The sequence below is a fragment of the Mycteria americana genome, chromosome 4 (genome assembly GCF_035582795.1).
Source record: "Mycteria americana isolate JAX WOST 10 ecotype Jacksonville Zoo and Gardens chromosome 4, USCA_MyAme_1.0, whole genome shotgun sequence".
NCBI lineage: Eukaryota > Metazoa > Chordata > Aves > Ciconiiformes > Ciconiidae > Mycteria > Mycteria americana.
The window spans coordinates 72,865,869-72,881,211 of record NC_134368.1 but is presented as its reverse complement, the minus strand read 5'-3'; the positions used below and the strand labels follow the sequence as shown (position 1 = coordinate 72,881,211).

The 15,343-nt window shown below is 37.7% G+C and overlaps 2 long non-coding RNA genes across 2 annotated transcripts; both read right to left on the bottom strand.

The window, feature by feature from the left end:
* Positions 1-518: 518 nt before the first annotated feature.
* Positions 519-5,466, bottom strand: LOC142409406 (uncharacterized). Its single transcript, XR_012775614.1, has 3 exons — positions 5,310-5,466; positions 4,315-4,479; positions 519-1,000 (listed from the first exon to the last, which is right to left on the bottom strand). It is a non-coding gene; the product is annotated as an uncharacterized LOC142409406 (long non-coding RNA).
* Positions 5,467-5,966: 500 nt separating this feature from the next.
* LOC142408728 (uncharacterized) lies at positions 5,967-15,343 on the bottom strand. Its single transcript, XR_012775392.1, has 3 exons — positions 15,222-15,343; positions 14,787-14,902; positions 5,967-6,027 (listed from the first exon to the last, which is right to left on the bottom strand). It is a non-coding gene; the product is annotated as an uncharacterized LOC142408728 (long non-coding RNA).

The window sequence follows — 15,343 nt, the reverse complement described above, 5'->3', positions numbered from 1 at the left end:
GCCAACACAGCAAACTCGGCCCCTGCAGAAGGCAGCAAGTGCTGTAGGTACGCTAGGACAAGCTGCTGTCACACACCTATAATACCCGAGTTCCTTCTGCCTTTTTCTCCCTGTACTTAAGTACTTTTAATGTTTTTCCTCAACCAGAGTTTCAAGAAACTTACAAGACCTTATTTCTCTAAGAAACTTATACCACTCCTTCCAGGATGGTTGTAGTTTTATGTCTGTTTTAAAAATTATTCAAGGCAGAGTGACAGAGCTGGAGAAGCAGTATGAGTGCACACTCTCCTGTCAGAAATACTTGGTTTGGAAGCAGTAGTGCAGACCTGGGGCAATGACATGAGGCAGAAGAGTGAGGGTGAAAGACAATGGGAAAAAACCTACATTGTTCTCTAGCCTCCCTTTGCAAGCCTTGCAACGAGTACCATGGAATGAGGCTTTCTACAATGCTAACCTGTAGCTGTGCTCTGACATATTTCACTATGAGTTTTGAAACAAGTGACACAGGTCCTGTGGAATAACATTTTAATCAAACACTATTATTCACAGTTGAACTGCACGAGGGGAAACAGCTGTAGAACAGCATCCCAAATATGACTGCAAGTTGAGTTTTATCATCTTGAGAAAGAAACGTCCTTGCAGTGAGGTCCTTGCTCCGAGTGAAGTTGCTAACTCACACTCCCACAGGCTTTTGTTGTAGCCAGCAGCGGCTGCCCTCCGCTGTGACACAGAAGCAGCTCCACCACAGCAGCCAGTTGTTGGAACCCGGCACCAACAGTTTTCCCACAAGTGTGTTTTCTGTAGTCAGACATTGGTTTTCTGCAGAAGCCACTGTTACTTTCCTCAACATCTCCTACAGAATTGTGGTGTGGCCTTTGATGTTGTCAAAATATAGTTGATATTTTAAAAGATACCAAGTAGGTGTTTTTAAAACCATTATGTTTCATATCCTTTTTCATTCAGCTTTGTCACAACTCTGCATAAGCATCCAGCAAATGAACTGAAAAGTAAAAGATGAAATAGTGTAATACAGATAAAATTACAGATTCATAGACACAATAGCACACACTAAGTTACATTTTCAATTTCCAGTTTTGCTAGAAGAGGATCTTGTACAGAAAGGTGTTGACATAAACCTGAATTTTAGGGAAAAAAACACGTGACTTTAGGAACACATGCACAAATAGAATTAACACACACAAAAGAGATCCTCAACATTACAAAGAGCCCTGAAAACCTGAGGAAAGAAAAGAACTTGCTCGATCATTAATATTTCTGTATTTAGTTATTTGAATGTACCCAGTTTTCAGCAAATAGGTTATGACCCTGTTATGTTTTAAAATCCATCTACCTGACTCTTGCATTACAAAATAGTTCGCTGTTAATTTATACTTTGGTAAAATAACAAGTTTCTGAAAATAAAAAATTATTATTCTTACATTATCAAGAAACAGTCACCTTAAAACTATACTAACAGACAGATTCTCCACATTTATACTGGTATGGCTGAACTATAAGTCTGACCTCATGTATTTCTATGCATGTAACTAACAATTAGAACCAAATATGAATGCAATCATAGTTTTGTAGTACTCAGGCCTTTTATTAGTTCTTGACAGATTTTCATTTTACAATATATCAAAATGGATAGACATTCAAGTTAACAAAATGAATATACAAATAGAGAAATTTTGGTTTTGTTTTGCAGTGGGATTATGAGACCCAGCCTTAATGCAACCTTCGGACACGCTGGCGTGGCAAATATTCCTAAGTAAAAGATTTGTTCCACATCAGCTGTATTTACCAACTTTGGACATGTCAGCAAGCAGCGTATGACTATACAATTTTGCTATGGGTGAATAGATGTAATAACCCTAAGCATTCTACATTGTTCCTGTTCAAGCCCAGAATGTGGGACATGTACATTCCATCTTCATGGCACTTCTTTGCTCAGATCAGGCACTTTGATGTCCAGTGACATGATTTGTAGAGCAGAAATATTATTTGTGGTATAAATTTAAGTTCAAGACTTTTGAAAGACGGTACAAAGTTAGAAGAGATTGGCAAAATGAAAACCAGGTTTCTCAAAATGGCTGTTCCAGCTGTACTTAGTGACTGAATAAATTTTTCATTTGGAGAGAATTCCACTTTATACTCAGTACAGAAGCTGGAAGTATCTATGTTAACTAGATAGGCAAGCCAATGTTTACTTTGCTTTTACTTCTTTTCATTTACTTCTCCAGATTCAGAATGGTTTTCTTTCTTCTTAGGCTCTTAGATATTTTGGCTGCAAGGGAGGATGCACATGGGCTTTCTAGAAACAGTTTGATAAATGTACCTCTAGATATGCAGTAGAGGTAAATAACTGCCTTTGCTGTTTACGTCCCCTAAGGGACATATTCTGCATTAAAACGAACTGAGTCATTCCATGCAGACTTGCACTGAGATGTCAGGTATCAAGCTTACTGTGATAAAACCTCTGTATACTAGTTTCCATATATCGGTATCAATATATGAATATATATTGAATATATTTCCATATATTGATATATGGATAATTTATGTACAGGGAATTGTTGTCCTTCCTCCCATCCCATAATTCCATGGAAAGGATTTGGTTTAGGCTTAAACAACACATCATTTAGGACAGCCTCATGGGTTAGATATATCTTGAAGTTGTTGCTTATTTGCTTTTTCTTCAAAGTGTCTTTTCTGTTTGAGATTTGGGAGAAGAGTCATAGTATTACCTTGTTCTGTGAGATGTGACCCTACCCAGCTTTCTCTCTGCTTTGTTTTTAGGATTTAACCAATCTCTATTTTTACCTGCTTAATTTACATAATTATATTTTGTAAATAATATATATGATTATTTATGAATATTTATATATGAATAAAGAGATCCCAAATATTTCTGGAAAAGAAAAAACCTGAGACTAAGCAGTATTTTCTACAAGTCTTTCTTGGGACAATGTTTATAATGTTATTTTAGCAATCAAACCATCAATAGGATCAAATTTTATTTAGTTACTTGACAGGAGAAGAATATATTCTCAAGGAATATCATGTGAGCAGTAAATCCTAACCTACTCTTTTGCTCAGATTTTACATAAGCATTTAAAGTCAATGGCAATATATTTCATAAAAGCTATTTAAACATGGAAAAGGTCATCAGGATTCATACTGACGTGCTTCATACTACTCAGATTTGCACGCATGTGCATTATTAGTCATTCACAGCACAATTTCTCACAGAATGGGGGGGATAAATGCAGAAGTTGGATGCCAGTTCGGTTTTTTCTTTTACATTCAGGATGTCGAGGCAAGGGAGGAAAATCATCTTTTCCATTCATCTGCCTCACTATTCCATATTCAGAAGGTTTGATAGCAGGCCAGGTATACCATGGCCCTGCTCATAACGCTTTATAGTACTTCAGATAGATTGGTGAGCTTTCAACAGTTGGGAGTTCTGGTCACAATGCCAGGCACTGACTAAAACAGACTTAAACTTTTCACCTTCCACTATGTTGATTGTGTTTGTAAAGAAAAAGAATATTAAATTTTCATCAGAGACCATTTGGTTATACAAGATAAATATTACTTAAATGAGCTGTAGCTCCCTTTTACGGTAAGGTTTCAGATGTCACGCTGCTGTGTAAAATGCCTATCCCCAAGACAAGAGCTTCCCGTACAGCTTATGAGGAGTCGCTGCTTTCATTAAAATGTGACAGTGCTCTGGATTTAAATGACAACATACTTTTTGTTCATTTAATTCAGCTACTCCAGCTCTGTTATGAAATGGTTTGCAGGAAACGATTTACTTAAATATTCTGGTACTCGCTCACTGATTCCTGGGGTAGGAAAGGTCTGGTGAATAGTGCTTTGCAGTCAGAATGCCCTGCCTCCATCTTCAAGGTTTAGTAGGACCCTAGTTAGAATTAACAGCCAAAGCACCTAAGCGAGTTGCAGCTATTGGGAACAGATATATACAGGTATGTTATTCATTGTGTTGATAGTTCAGTTTCTGAGTCAGGGCCTATTTTAACATTACTTTTTGAAATATATGGGGAGCGTATCATCTACGTTCATATGTGAACTTTGTAATAACTGAACTGTCATCTTTCTAACGGAATGAACCTGCTGAAACTATGTATGAACTTTAGATCCAATCCCGACCTGAAGACTTTGGCCTTTTGCTATTTCTGGCAGCGGCAGGGCTTTTTTGGTTTGTTATCAATAGTACCTGTGTTACTGCTCTTTTATGACTTTTCATAGCATTAGTCTTAGAGCATTCTGTACCCTTTTATTAAATCTTACCTTAGTCATTTTTGAAGCCCAGTATTGTTTCAGTTTTTTGCAGGTTACGAATGTGAGCCATACAACAATCCTGGGTTTTTTTGTGAGTATTACTACTGAAGACTCAACTGCTGTGGCATTGAAAAATGCACATATGACAGTCCTTCCGGTATGACAAGATGGTTCCTTTATGACAAAAGAACATTTCACAGCTTGAGGATAAGCAACAACAATAAGTTGTTTGCAAGATGGTAATCTACCTCCCATAGAATTATAATAATCAATATTTTGTTAAAAATTTCTGAAGCTAGATTAGTTTTAATGCAAACTTAGAGGCTACATCTAAAAATTTGTATAGAGTTATATAGACAGCTGTAAACAAACTGTCACAGCAGGCAGGTATCATACATAAAGAGAAGAGACCTGTTACAGAATTCTTTTTGAAGATTTCTCCTCGCCTTTATGTTTGCAAGTGTTTAAAAGCCTTCCAGCATGTCAGCTCCTGCTATCTTTCTCATGAAAAAAGAAAAAATTTGCATTTGAGATTTGAAATTTTTGACATTTTGTATTGTATTCTCTTCAAAATGCCAACATTTTTATTAAAAAAATTTGAAAAAAATCTTCACCTTGCTATTCCAGTATTCCACTGACATACTGCACAATATTTCAGTATATTAAAACATGATGACTAATTCAAGAATTGGGTCAGTCATTATTAAAAGAATTAAACTGAAGCAGATGTTCAAACTTATATTTCACAGCTTGCATCCATGAGTACTTGTGGATAAAATTAAGGCTTGTCTGCTTGGCTCAGAGCTGCTAAGACTGTAACATAATACTATATTTTAACCTCCTAAAGAACTCGGGGGAACTTCTTCACATCCTGAATATAAAAAGTCCTTTGTTAAGTTTTTGAAAGTTGAATCACAGTGTTCATCCTATCAACTATGTCCAACATCATTAGAGATAATACCCAAGAGAAATACGTGCTGTGTTAAAAACACTTCATTTCTTACCTGTGCAGCTTCCTTGATAGCTGCAATAATCACAAACCGCTGAGGCATACAGAGAAGGTAACATGGCTTTATGAATTCCTTATTCCTGCCTCATTTAAGCCTCTGTCTTGTGGAATTGCCCCAGTATGAATTTCTCCTTTGATTCCTTCCTTTGTGCAGAAGGCTACAGAGATGCAAATCAAGATAGATAACAGAGCTTTCAGGACTACAATCTTCCATTGTGACTGTTTTCTTGAGAATGGAATTAGTTAGAATTTGTGGTTCGATGCTGAAACATGTACCTCCAAGAATGCACCATCATTCTTGGTGGTAAAATTCTGATCGTAAAATATAAATCTGTTCGACTCTTTCAGCTGTGTTTTGTATTTACAGATTTGATTGATCTTCGATTTCAATTCAGATTTTATCTTTCCAGAACATTCAGAGCTACTTATAAGTAAATGAAAGGATCTAAGCTTTTGGACAGCTTAACATTTTGATACATATGAATTCAGGATTCTTGCTGACCTAATCACTAATTATTGTATTGCTTTGATGGTAAGATGTAGTGCTGCTGGGGAAAATGAAAGCTTCAGAGTAATAAAATTGGCAGAAAGTGTTCTGTACCTTTAGTTTACTTACACGTTTTTCCTTTCTAAGCAGAAGGAAAGAGTGAAGAGATAACAGTGATGTGGTTGTTGCAAAGGAATCGGCAGAAAAAGTACTCCAGGTCCTCGTACTACACAGAAATGAAAGTGGAATTAGAGAAGCTGTCTTTGGAGATAAAAATCCATTAGCCCAGATTTAAAACTGTAGAACTCTACAGCCCAGGTAGTTGTAGCTGCTCCTTAACATTTCAACATTTAAAGAGTTATAAATGTGATCACACAGACTGTGTTCCAATCTGAAAATAAAATAAATTTCAGTATACAACAGTGGCTTCTGAGAAAGGAAATAATCATATTAAGTTAAACTAGTCACATTTTGAACAGACTTTGACACAGTATTGCACCGATAGTATTTACCAAGAAACTCCTAAACTTTTCTTGCCTTATACTACTCATTTTAGCAGTTGGCCATCTATAAGAATGTATTTATGCAAAACAAATTTTTCTTCCTGCACTGTCCAATACTTAATTCTGTATTTCACTCTGCAGAGAAGTTAACAAACTGCCTGTATGATTTCATTTCCATTGAAGTGGCCCATGTGACCAGAGCAAATCCCAGAGTTGTCGCCCAAGAAGAATTCCTGTTCATCTCAATGAAAGGACAGACTCTGCTACTCCTAAGTATCTCTCTCTTTAGCTTATTTGCTCCCAGTGATTTTAATGAGAATGCCCACGTGCTAATGAACTGACAGCAGCACAATCTAGCTGTCAAACTGTTAGCTGAGCTCTGCAGCTCCATAATGAGATTTATAAAATTCTATACCTTAGTTGCATGAGCAGAAATTACAGTAGTAATGTCAGACTTCACTGTCACACTATAGGCATTAAATTAAAATTATATTTTTGTCTTTTTATCCAGCATTCTCCTTTCCATACATATCTGGATCAGAAGAAGATAGGACTAATAAATTGCTTGAAGTTGATCGCTCATGGCAGTCTATCTTCTTGTACTTTGGAAAAATTCAAATCGGCAGTGGGCCAATGCCAACCTATCCTCATTCAAGATTAAAGTTAGAACAGCAGGCCCACTATGGCAGAGAGATGAGAATTTTCCTTTCTTTCTTCATTCCAATGCAGAGGCACACGAATCAAGCTGAGAGAAAGGCAGAAGTGAAATAAATAAAACCTTGGTTCTCCCCTTTTGTTTAGGCACTGACTAGTACAATTAGATCGCTTGCACAAGTCAGGAGATACATCATCTGTATAGGTACTATAACATGTACCTTTATGAACAAGGAAAGCAGGGGGGAAAAAAAAGTGATTAGTAGGAAAAGGGAAATGAGTCCAGAATCCCTGAGGTTAAAAGGCTTTGAGTATGTGTGTGTGCCTGTATGTTGATACTATGGAGATCCTTAATAATTGCTTTGTAAAAGCTTGACCTTGTGACAAGAATTAGACTCTCAAGGATCTCGTAATACCCCAAGGTTAATGGTCCTGACTTGTTTCTCACAATCTTTTCTATCTCCCCACCCTCATTAGGGGTGGATTTTACAAGCATTCTTTTAGGGGTACATGGTTCATTAAGCCTTTTTTCATTAATCTGCTCCAAATTGGTCTTGATATGATCCCTGCTTTCCACTGCAATTGGCTTAGGAGCTGAATTATCCCTGGCATTTGCTCCTTTCGGCAGGATCTTAGCGATAGGGTACCATGGATCAAGTGGTTTATAGTGTTAAGACTCATGCATTGCTCAGGCTTAAAAATGACAGAACTGCCTGATACCATCAGTTTTGTTGAGATTTTTGTCATTTGAACTTAAACAATTGTGATATACAGAATTTAATCATTCTGATTATATCACTAACTCGATTGAAAATGTGTTTTTGTGTATGAAAATTCCTGTTTCAGTTTGCTTACATTTAACAGTAAGTGATTTAATCTGGACCTAGGAAACTTTAAAAGACTTACTCATGTTTAGGTTTTATGTGAAATTATTCAATCTGGTTGAAGATTTTTCTTTTAAATCCTCCATCTGAACTGCTTTAAAATAATTAAAAATAAATCACAAGCTGAAGGTTGTTACTTTCTAAAGAGGTACTATAATTTGTTTGAATTTATTAGTTTGAAGGAAGCTTCATGATAACAATAATCTTACAAGCTTTTAAATTTTATTGCTTCCAGTACAGAAAGTAAGGTTTTTATATTTTCAGTGCCAGTAACTGAAAGGAATTCCTTGTTCCTTGTGAATGCTCAATTTGCTGTAATTAATAGCATAGCATTGCTAAATAGCAGGGATTTTATGTTTTTACTAACACTTGTTCCTCCTCAGCAAACCAGGGATCTAGTGGGAAGCGTTTTTCCCCCAAATACTTGCATATGGCACGTGAGGTACTAATTTCTGACTTGCTCGGTATGAGCATTCTTTTCGTTCATTGCCTAAATTACAACTTTTCCATCTGTTTGATCAGCTGTTACAATCTCCCAGCCATAAATTCTGTTACTAGCAAGAACCTAATGTTATTGCTACATAACAGGGAAGAACAGATGTTAAACTGGCTAGGTACGCCTTCCAAGATACTTCCAAGCACGCTGCCCCAGTGCTGCTTGGGAAGCAACTTCCTCCTCTTTGACTTATTTTACAACAAGTAGTTGACTGAAGTCCAGTTTTCAAAGTAATAAATAATTATAGGAAAGACATCAATTTGGATTTTTTTTAAATTGAAAACTGCATCTTTTTAAGTGAATTCGAAGTACTATTTGACAAATGTATGCATTTATCAATGAAGATGGGTTCAATATAATAAGACTTCTATCAGAGTTCTCACTTCTATCACAGGCCTTGTGGCAGTTAAAGAATAAGTGCAATTACAGCACCTACTAAATAGATTACAAGTGACAGATTTGAGACACGGTCCTCAACAGAATTATCATTTGATTCTGTAGGGATCTATTCTTGCCACTCACTCATCAGGAGGTGTAAATGGCTTTAATAATCGTTACGACCATTTATAGAAGAAATTTACTGTGAACTTACATTTACAGTACCCCAAAAATTGAACTGTTAGTCAGTGTTAGCATACATCATCCAATTCAAGTGTTCATGTTTTAGGAGAAATATTTAAAACTTATACAGGTTCCGAACGCATTACTTCAGAGAAGCTTGAAAAACTCTATGTTTATTTATTAAGAAGAGGAAAAAAGTAAAAGGTAACATAAGTGCTGATAGCAGCCTAAGGAGAAAACCTGTATTAATTGAGAGCTTTTAATATGCAGAAGGACACTGGCAAAACTGAAATAATTGGTATCCAATTTGGAAATAAATGAAGTTTAAAAAAACAACAACAAAAATGAAAACTAACTATAATAACTATACAAGTAACTAAAGATTTGGTCGATTTCCCATTGCCCTGAAATGTACACATCAAGTTTGGGTATGTGTCTGAAACAGCTACATTTTATTTATAATGCATTAGCAAGCTTTGTTAAGGATTTACCATGTTGTAGCCTATGGTTAATGCTGTGTAGAAGTTCAGACTGAGTTATTACCATTTTAGTTCTTAAAACTTAGGAAATACATGAAACTTCAAAATATTACAAATACAGGAAAAGTGCCTCTAACAAGGCTTGCTGTGTAGTTTTTTTTGTTTTGTTACAAAGGAAGGAGGCTTATCAATTTGAAAGCACTTTGTCCTAGTTACAAATAATGGAATAGAGACAAATAGCCTTCACTGACTATGCAAATCATCTGTATCTGTAAGACTCATTGAAGAGTGACTTACCTTAAGATTACACTGTTATGCTACTAATTAACCTCCAAAATTGAAAAAATTCGGAATTTCATAAATCCCTTTTTATTGTTTGTTAGTTTATATTTGTATTTGTCTTATATTGTGGTTATTATTGCTTTCAACAAGATATGTCCTTTAACAAAGAACACATTTCTTACTTTTTAAACTACTTCTCTGTAGCTAAAAAACATTTAATAATCAATAATATCAGTTGCTGGAGCAATTTTGCTGCAATAAAGAATTATTCTGGTGGAATTTGAAACAGGTTAGTAAGTCTGGTAATAGAACAATTTGAATGGCTTTTGATGAAGCAAGCAGAAGGCTAGACACTATAGAAAGCAAATTTCATTTTCAGAATTGCTGCCTTGTTTTCAAAACTGATGTTAGCAAGTGAGTTATTTAATTGATTCTGTAAAATATTTACATGTAGTTGGACAACTACATAGAATCATAGAATCGCTTAGGTTGGGAAAGACCTTTAAGATCATCAATTCTAACCGTTAACCTAACGCTGCCAAGTCCACCACTACGCCATGTCCCTAAGCACCACATCTACACATCTTTTAAATACCTCCAGGGATGGTGACTCAACCATTCCCTGGGCAACCTGTTCAAATGCTTGACAAGTCTTTCAGTGAAGAAACTTTTCCTAATATCCGATCTAAACCTCCCTTGGAGCAACTTGAGGCCATTTCCTCTCATCCTATCGCTTGTTACTTGGGCGAAGAGACCGACCCCCACCTCGCTACAACCTCCTTTCAGGTAGTTGTAGAGAGCGATAAGGTCTCCCCTCAGCCTCCTTTTCTCCAGGCTAAACAGTCCCAGTTCCCTCAGCCGCTCCTCATAAGACTTCTGCTCCAGACCCTTCACCAGCTTCGTTGCCCTTCTTTGGACACAAGGATGAGGAAAAGGCTGAGGTACTTAATGCCTTTTTTGCCTCAGTCTTTAATAGTAAGACCAGTTTTTCTCGGGGTACCCAGCCCCCTGAGCTGGAAGACAGGGACAGGGAGCAGAATGAAGCCCCCATAATCCAAGGGGAAACGGTTAGCAACCTGCTACACCACTTAGACACACACAAGTCTATGGGGCCGGATGGGATCCCCCCAGGGGTACTGAGGGAGCTGGTGGACGTGCTCACCAAGCCGCTTTCCATCGTTTACCAGCAGTCCTGGCTAACTGGGGAGGTCCCAGTTGACTGGAGGTTAGCAAATGTGATGCCCATCTACAAGGAGGGCCAGAAGGAGGATCTGGGGAACCACAGGCCTGTCAGCCTGACCTCAGTGTTGGGGAAGGTTATGGAGGAGATCATCTTGAGTGCCATCACACAGCACGTGCAGCACAACCAGGTGATCAGGCCCAGCCAGCAGGGGTTTATGAAAGGCAGGTCCTGCTTGACTAACCTGATCTCCTTCTATGACAAGATGACCCACTTAGTGGATGAGGAAAAAGCTGTGGATGTTGTTTACCTGGACTTTAGTAAAGCCTTTGACACTGTTGCCCACAGCATTCTCCTGGAGAAACTGGCTGCTCATGGCTTAGACAGGTGTACTCTTCACTGGGTAAAGAACTGGCTGGATGGCCGGGCCCGAAGAGTGGTGGTGAATGGCGTTAAACCCAGTTGGTGGCCGGTCACAAGCGGTGTTCCCCAGGGCTCTGTGTTGGGGCCAGTTCTGTTTAATATCTTTATCAATGATCTGGACAAGGGGATCAAGTGCAGCCTCAGTAAGTTTGCAGACGACACCAAGTTGTGCAGGAGTGTTGATCTGCCTGAGGGTAGGAAGGCTCTGCAGAGGGACCTGGACAGGCTGGATCGATGGGCCGAGGCCAGTTGTATGAGATACATGATATACACTATTGACTTTTCTATCTCTTTTCCATCTATTGTCTATCTCTTTTCATCACAGAGACTAAATAGTTACAGATTAAGAGCTCCAAACGTCACAGTTTCTTTACATGTGGGAACAGATGGATAAATTCAAGGGCAGCAAGTAGTATCCACTAGGTATTGTCAGGCAAGTATTTTGAAGTACAGAATGTATGGACTACTATCAAAAGTCAGAAGACAAGAGGAAGAGTCAGATAATGGAGATGCACAGATATCTAAACCAGAAGTTACACAGTTTCTGGAAATGACAGATCAGTGACACCTTTTTCCAGCTGAATGAATGTAATATGCTCTAGAATCTAAAACTTTAATAAGTCCAAACTACTCTTGTAGAGGAAAAGCATCTCTGTCCAGTTCTTCAGAATTCCTTAACCATGGGTCCCTTCCAACCCAGACTCTCATGTGATTCTGTACCAACAAATTCTTGACTTAAAAAAAGTGGTTGAAATTATTTATTTTCAAGGCATTCCACAGAAGGTTACAAGAGAAATTAAAAATTGTAAAAAGGCAATGTAGTGTCTCAACAGATGGCTAAAAGAAGCGGGACTGAAAACAAATACACACTTTCAAATGTGCAAGAGCAACAATGATAGAATTTGAGGCATGGAAAGGCTATGAGATATACTAATAGACTGAACAGACTGGGATGATTTAGTCCCTATCTATTTATTAAGCAGTATTAGGAATATAAATTAATTTTTATGTTTACCTGGTAGGATCAGTTTCAGCAGTTCTTTTAACAATTTTTTAATATAGTTACTGCAATTTAAAAAATGTTTTAGGATTCAAATGATTCTGTTTCTTTGAGAATCACTGTCCTTGTGTATATAGTATACTTACTTTGCTACTAAAATATGATCCTAACAAATTATTATTTTTGTGTTCTAGACATAAGTATATATGTGGATATTACAGAGTGGCTGCTTATTTCTTCTTTAAGATACTGGCTGATTTAATGCCCAGCAGGACTTTGCCAAGCATCATCTTCACTTGGATAGGTTATTTCACAATAGACAAGTATTCTGCAAAAGTAAAATGCATCAATATAATCCTTACCTATCCAGTAGACAGTTTTGGGCAGGCACATGATATTCTAATTACTGTTCCTTAATACAGAAGCAGTCCTCCTCCCATTTTTATCTTGTCTCTCAACATGCTTCAATTAGAATTTTTTGTGTGTAAACAAGAACAAAAACATGCAACACTGCCAGCCAAACCAAAAAGCTCTGGCCTGGTGAAAGACCAACTAATGCTTTTATTTTAAAGGTTTCAAGCCAAAGTTGCAGCCCTCTTCACCGTGGTGATTACTCTCATCCTAGCACCTATACAGCCAGTTTGATGACTCTTGTCCAGTTGCTTTTGCTAAATGCAGTGAGTGTTGCTCATCTCCTGATAAACATTTACTTTGTTTTTATGATTGTGAGTGCTAAAAGATTTTTCAGTTTCTTCCCCTGTATCTTTGATATGACACACAATTAGATTACTTGAAAAAATAATTTGTAACATACACTTTAAAACAACTCAGTGCAACCCCCTGGAACTTTGCAGTATGTTTACAATATTATTTGGAACAATGTCTGACAATGCTGTCACATTTACTACACTGCAAACCTGATGCCTATAATACTTGAAAAAGAGCATGTCAAAAGGGCAAAGGTGCCTCGTGCAGAAGAAAACTTCTATTTGATGCTCAGGCCTAGTTACTGCCTCTGTAGTTTCTGTTATTTTACACTTAGGTCTTTGATGAAAGCACTTCACAACCATATCACCGAGGCTGTGCAATTTCTGAAGCGCTGCCGTACTGTTGAAAACCATCCATATCCAAAAAGATAAAGACATTATATGCAATTGAAAGAATCACAAAACGAGGGTAAAAAGTCATCAGACATACCAATTAACCCATACAACTCACAAATCCAAGAACAGGTCAACATATGGTCATAGACCCAGACACTTTCTATCAGTTCTTGCCCCCATGTTTGACTACATTCCTGCTGCAGAAATCCAAACATCACTAATCCCTAACCTAGCCTGTTAAATAAGTAAATCGTGCTTCTCCAGTCTCATGTATTTCCTTCATATTTTGAGAGAAATAATCTTTGCCTCCATAGGGTTTTGAGTCACGCTAAGCAGACCATTTCATTCTCAAGAAAGCTGCCTTGCCAATATTCAAGGCACCCTTCTTCTTCAAAGAACACAACACTTCAATTATTCCCTCACTCTCCAGTATTTTGAAATAGCCACCTGCCTCCTGTAAGGCATTGATTATATTTCCATTGACCTAGTGGGCACAGAGTCAGGTGCTTAGGATGCAATACCCTGCTCTGTATGACTGCAGACAGGCACCTCAGGTAACGTGATGAAAATTGTTTCTGGACATGCACCGGCATTAGTCCAAGGTGAGTCAAACCTCTTCAAACAATCCCTGTTACAGATTTGTAGCTACATATTTTCTGTTTGCAGATTTTCTCTGGGATGCTGATAAATATTACGAGTATTCAAATTTTTCTTCCCTGGATGAAAACTTTCAGTATTCCTCGCTACAGCCTAATAGTGCTAGGTTTTCTGCACGTTTTATTCAAATAATCTTCCAAAAGAGACCATCATTTAATGGGGGGGGGGCAATGGTTTTCTAATATTAACTGGGAAATGCTATTTTCATAAACATCAACTTGCTGTCTCTTGAACATTCAGTAAAGTGCAGCCACTCACTTTGTGTTTAGCTGTGTATTTTTACACAAAAGGTATAGCACAGGACAAGAGAGTACAATCTGATAATGTAAATAGCAGCAATGCCAACAATGACTCCTGGAGTTGCTCCCCCGGATCTTCCATGTGACACACTTTTATTTTCTAAATAATCTCTGGCTGTGTGGTTATGGTTCTTACAGACATAAACAACTTCTTTCAATCTAAATATTTCCCTCCTTTTTTTAATGAGTTCTCCTTCTGTCAGATAGAGCTTACATTCATCTCACTGGTAGCTATCAAAAAAAAGGGAAGAGACTTCTGAACGTAACATAAATGCTTTTTCTCTCCCAGTCCGAGTCTCCCTCCTATTCCTTGCTGGGCATGAATTAACAGCCACTTACTTAAAACCCTTGTCAAACCTGTTACTTCATGTAATTGTTTTACATGACTAAGCCAGGAAACCCAACCAGCCTTTATTACACAGCTCTAACATCATAACAACATTGAAACGAAAGGAAATTCTTACCAGGAGTAATGCGTGACTCATGCAAGGATTCCTTCCCTGCTTTCTGGGAATCACAATGACAAAGCAATCATTTTTCTGAAATGGAAGTTGGAGGTTCTTGCAAGGGGACGTGCTGCCTGTTTAGAAAAAGGGGGAGAAGTGTCGCAGATTTTAGGCAAATTATCTGTGCTCAATTTTCTAAAGCCATGCCTCAGTAAATCCACCTCAGTCTTGATAAGTGTTGATGATGAAGCTATGATGAAATGGGTGATATTGGGAAAGGAATTCCTGCTAAAGGAATCTCCTTCTCTTGATGTTTACCTGGCTTAGCAGGACTAATTGGCCAAGCACGGCTAGTATCTTTACAGTAACAGTATTCAAAACTCAGTAACGTATAATAGTTTTAAAACCAGAACAGCTGCATGCCTTTTCTATATGATAAATATGAAAACCTACTTCAGCCAAGAGCTTTCCAGATCTGGGGCTGTCTCCTCCTGCATGGGGAGATGGTTGGGAGGGAGTGAAGAGGCCCCTGGCAGCTCACAGCTCAATGCCAAGTGTCTCCAATGCTCACCAGG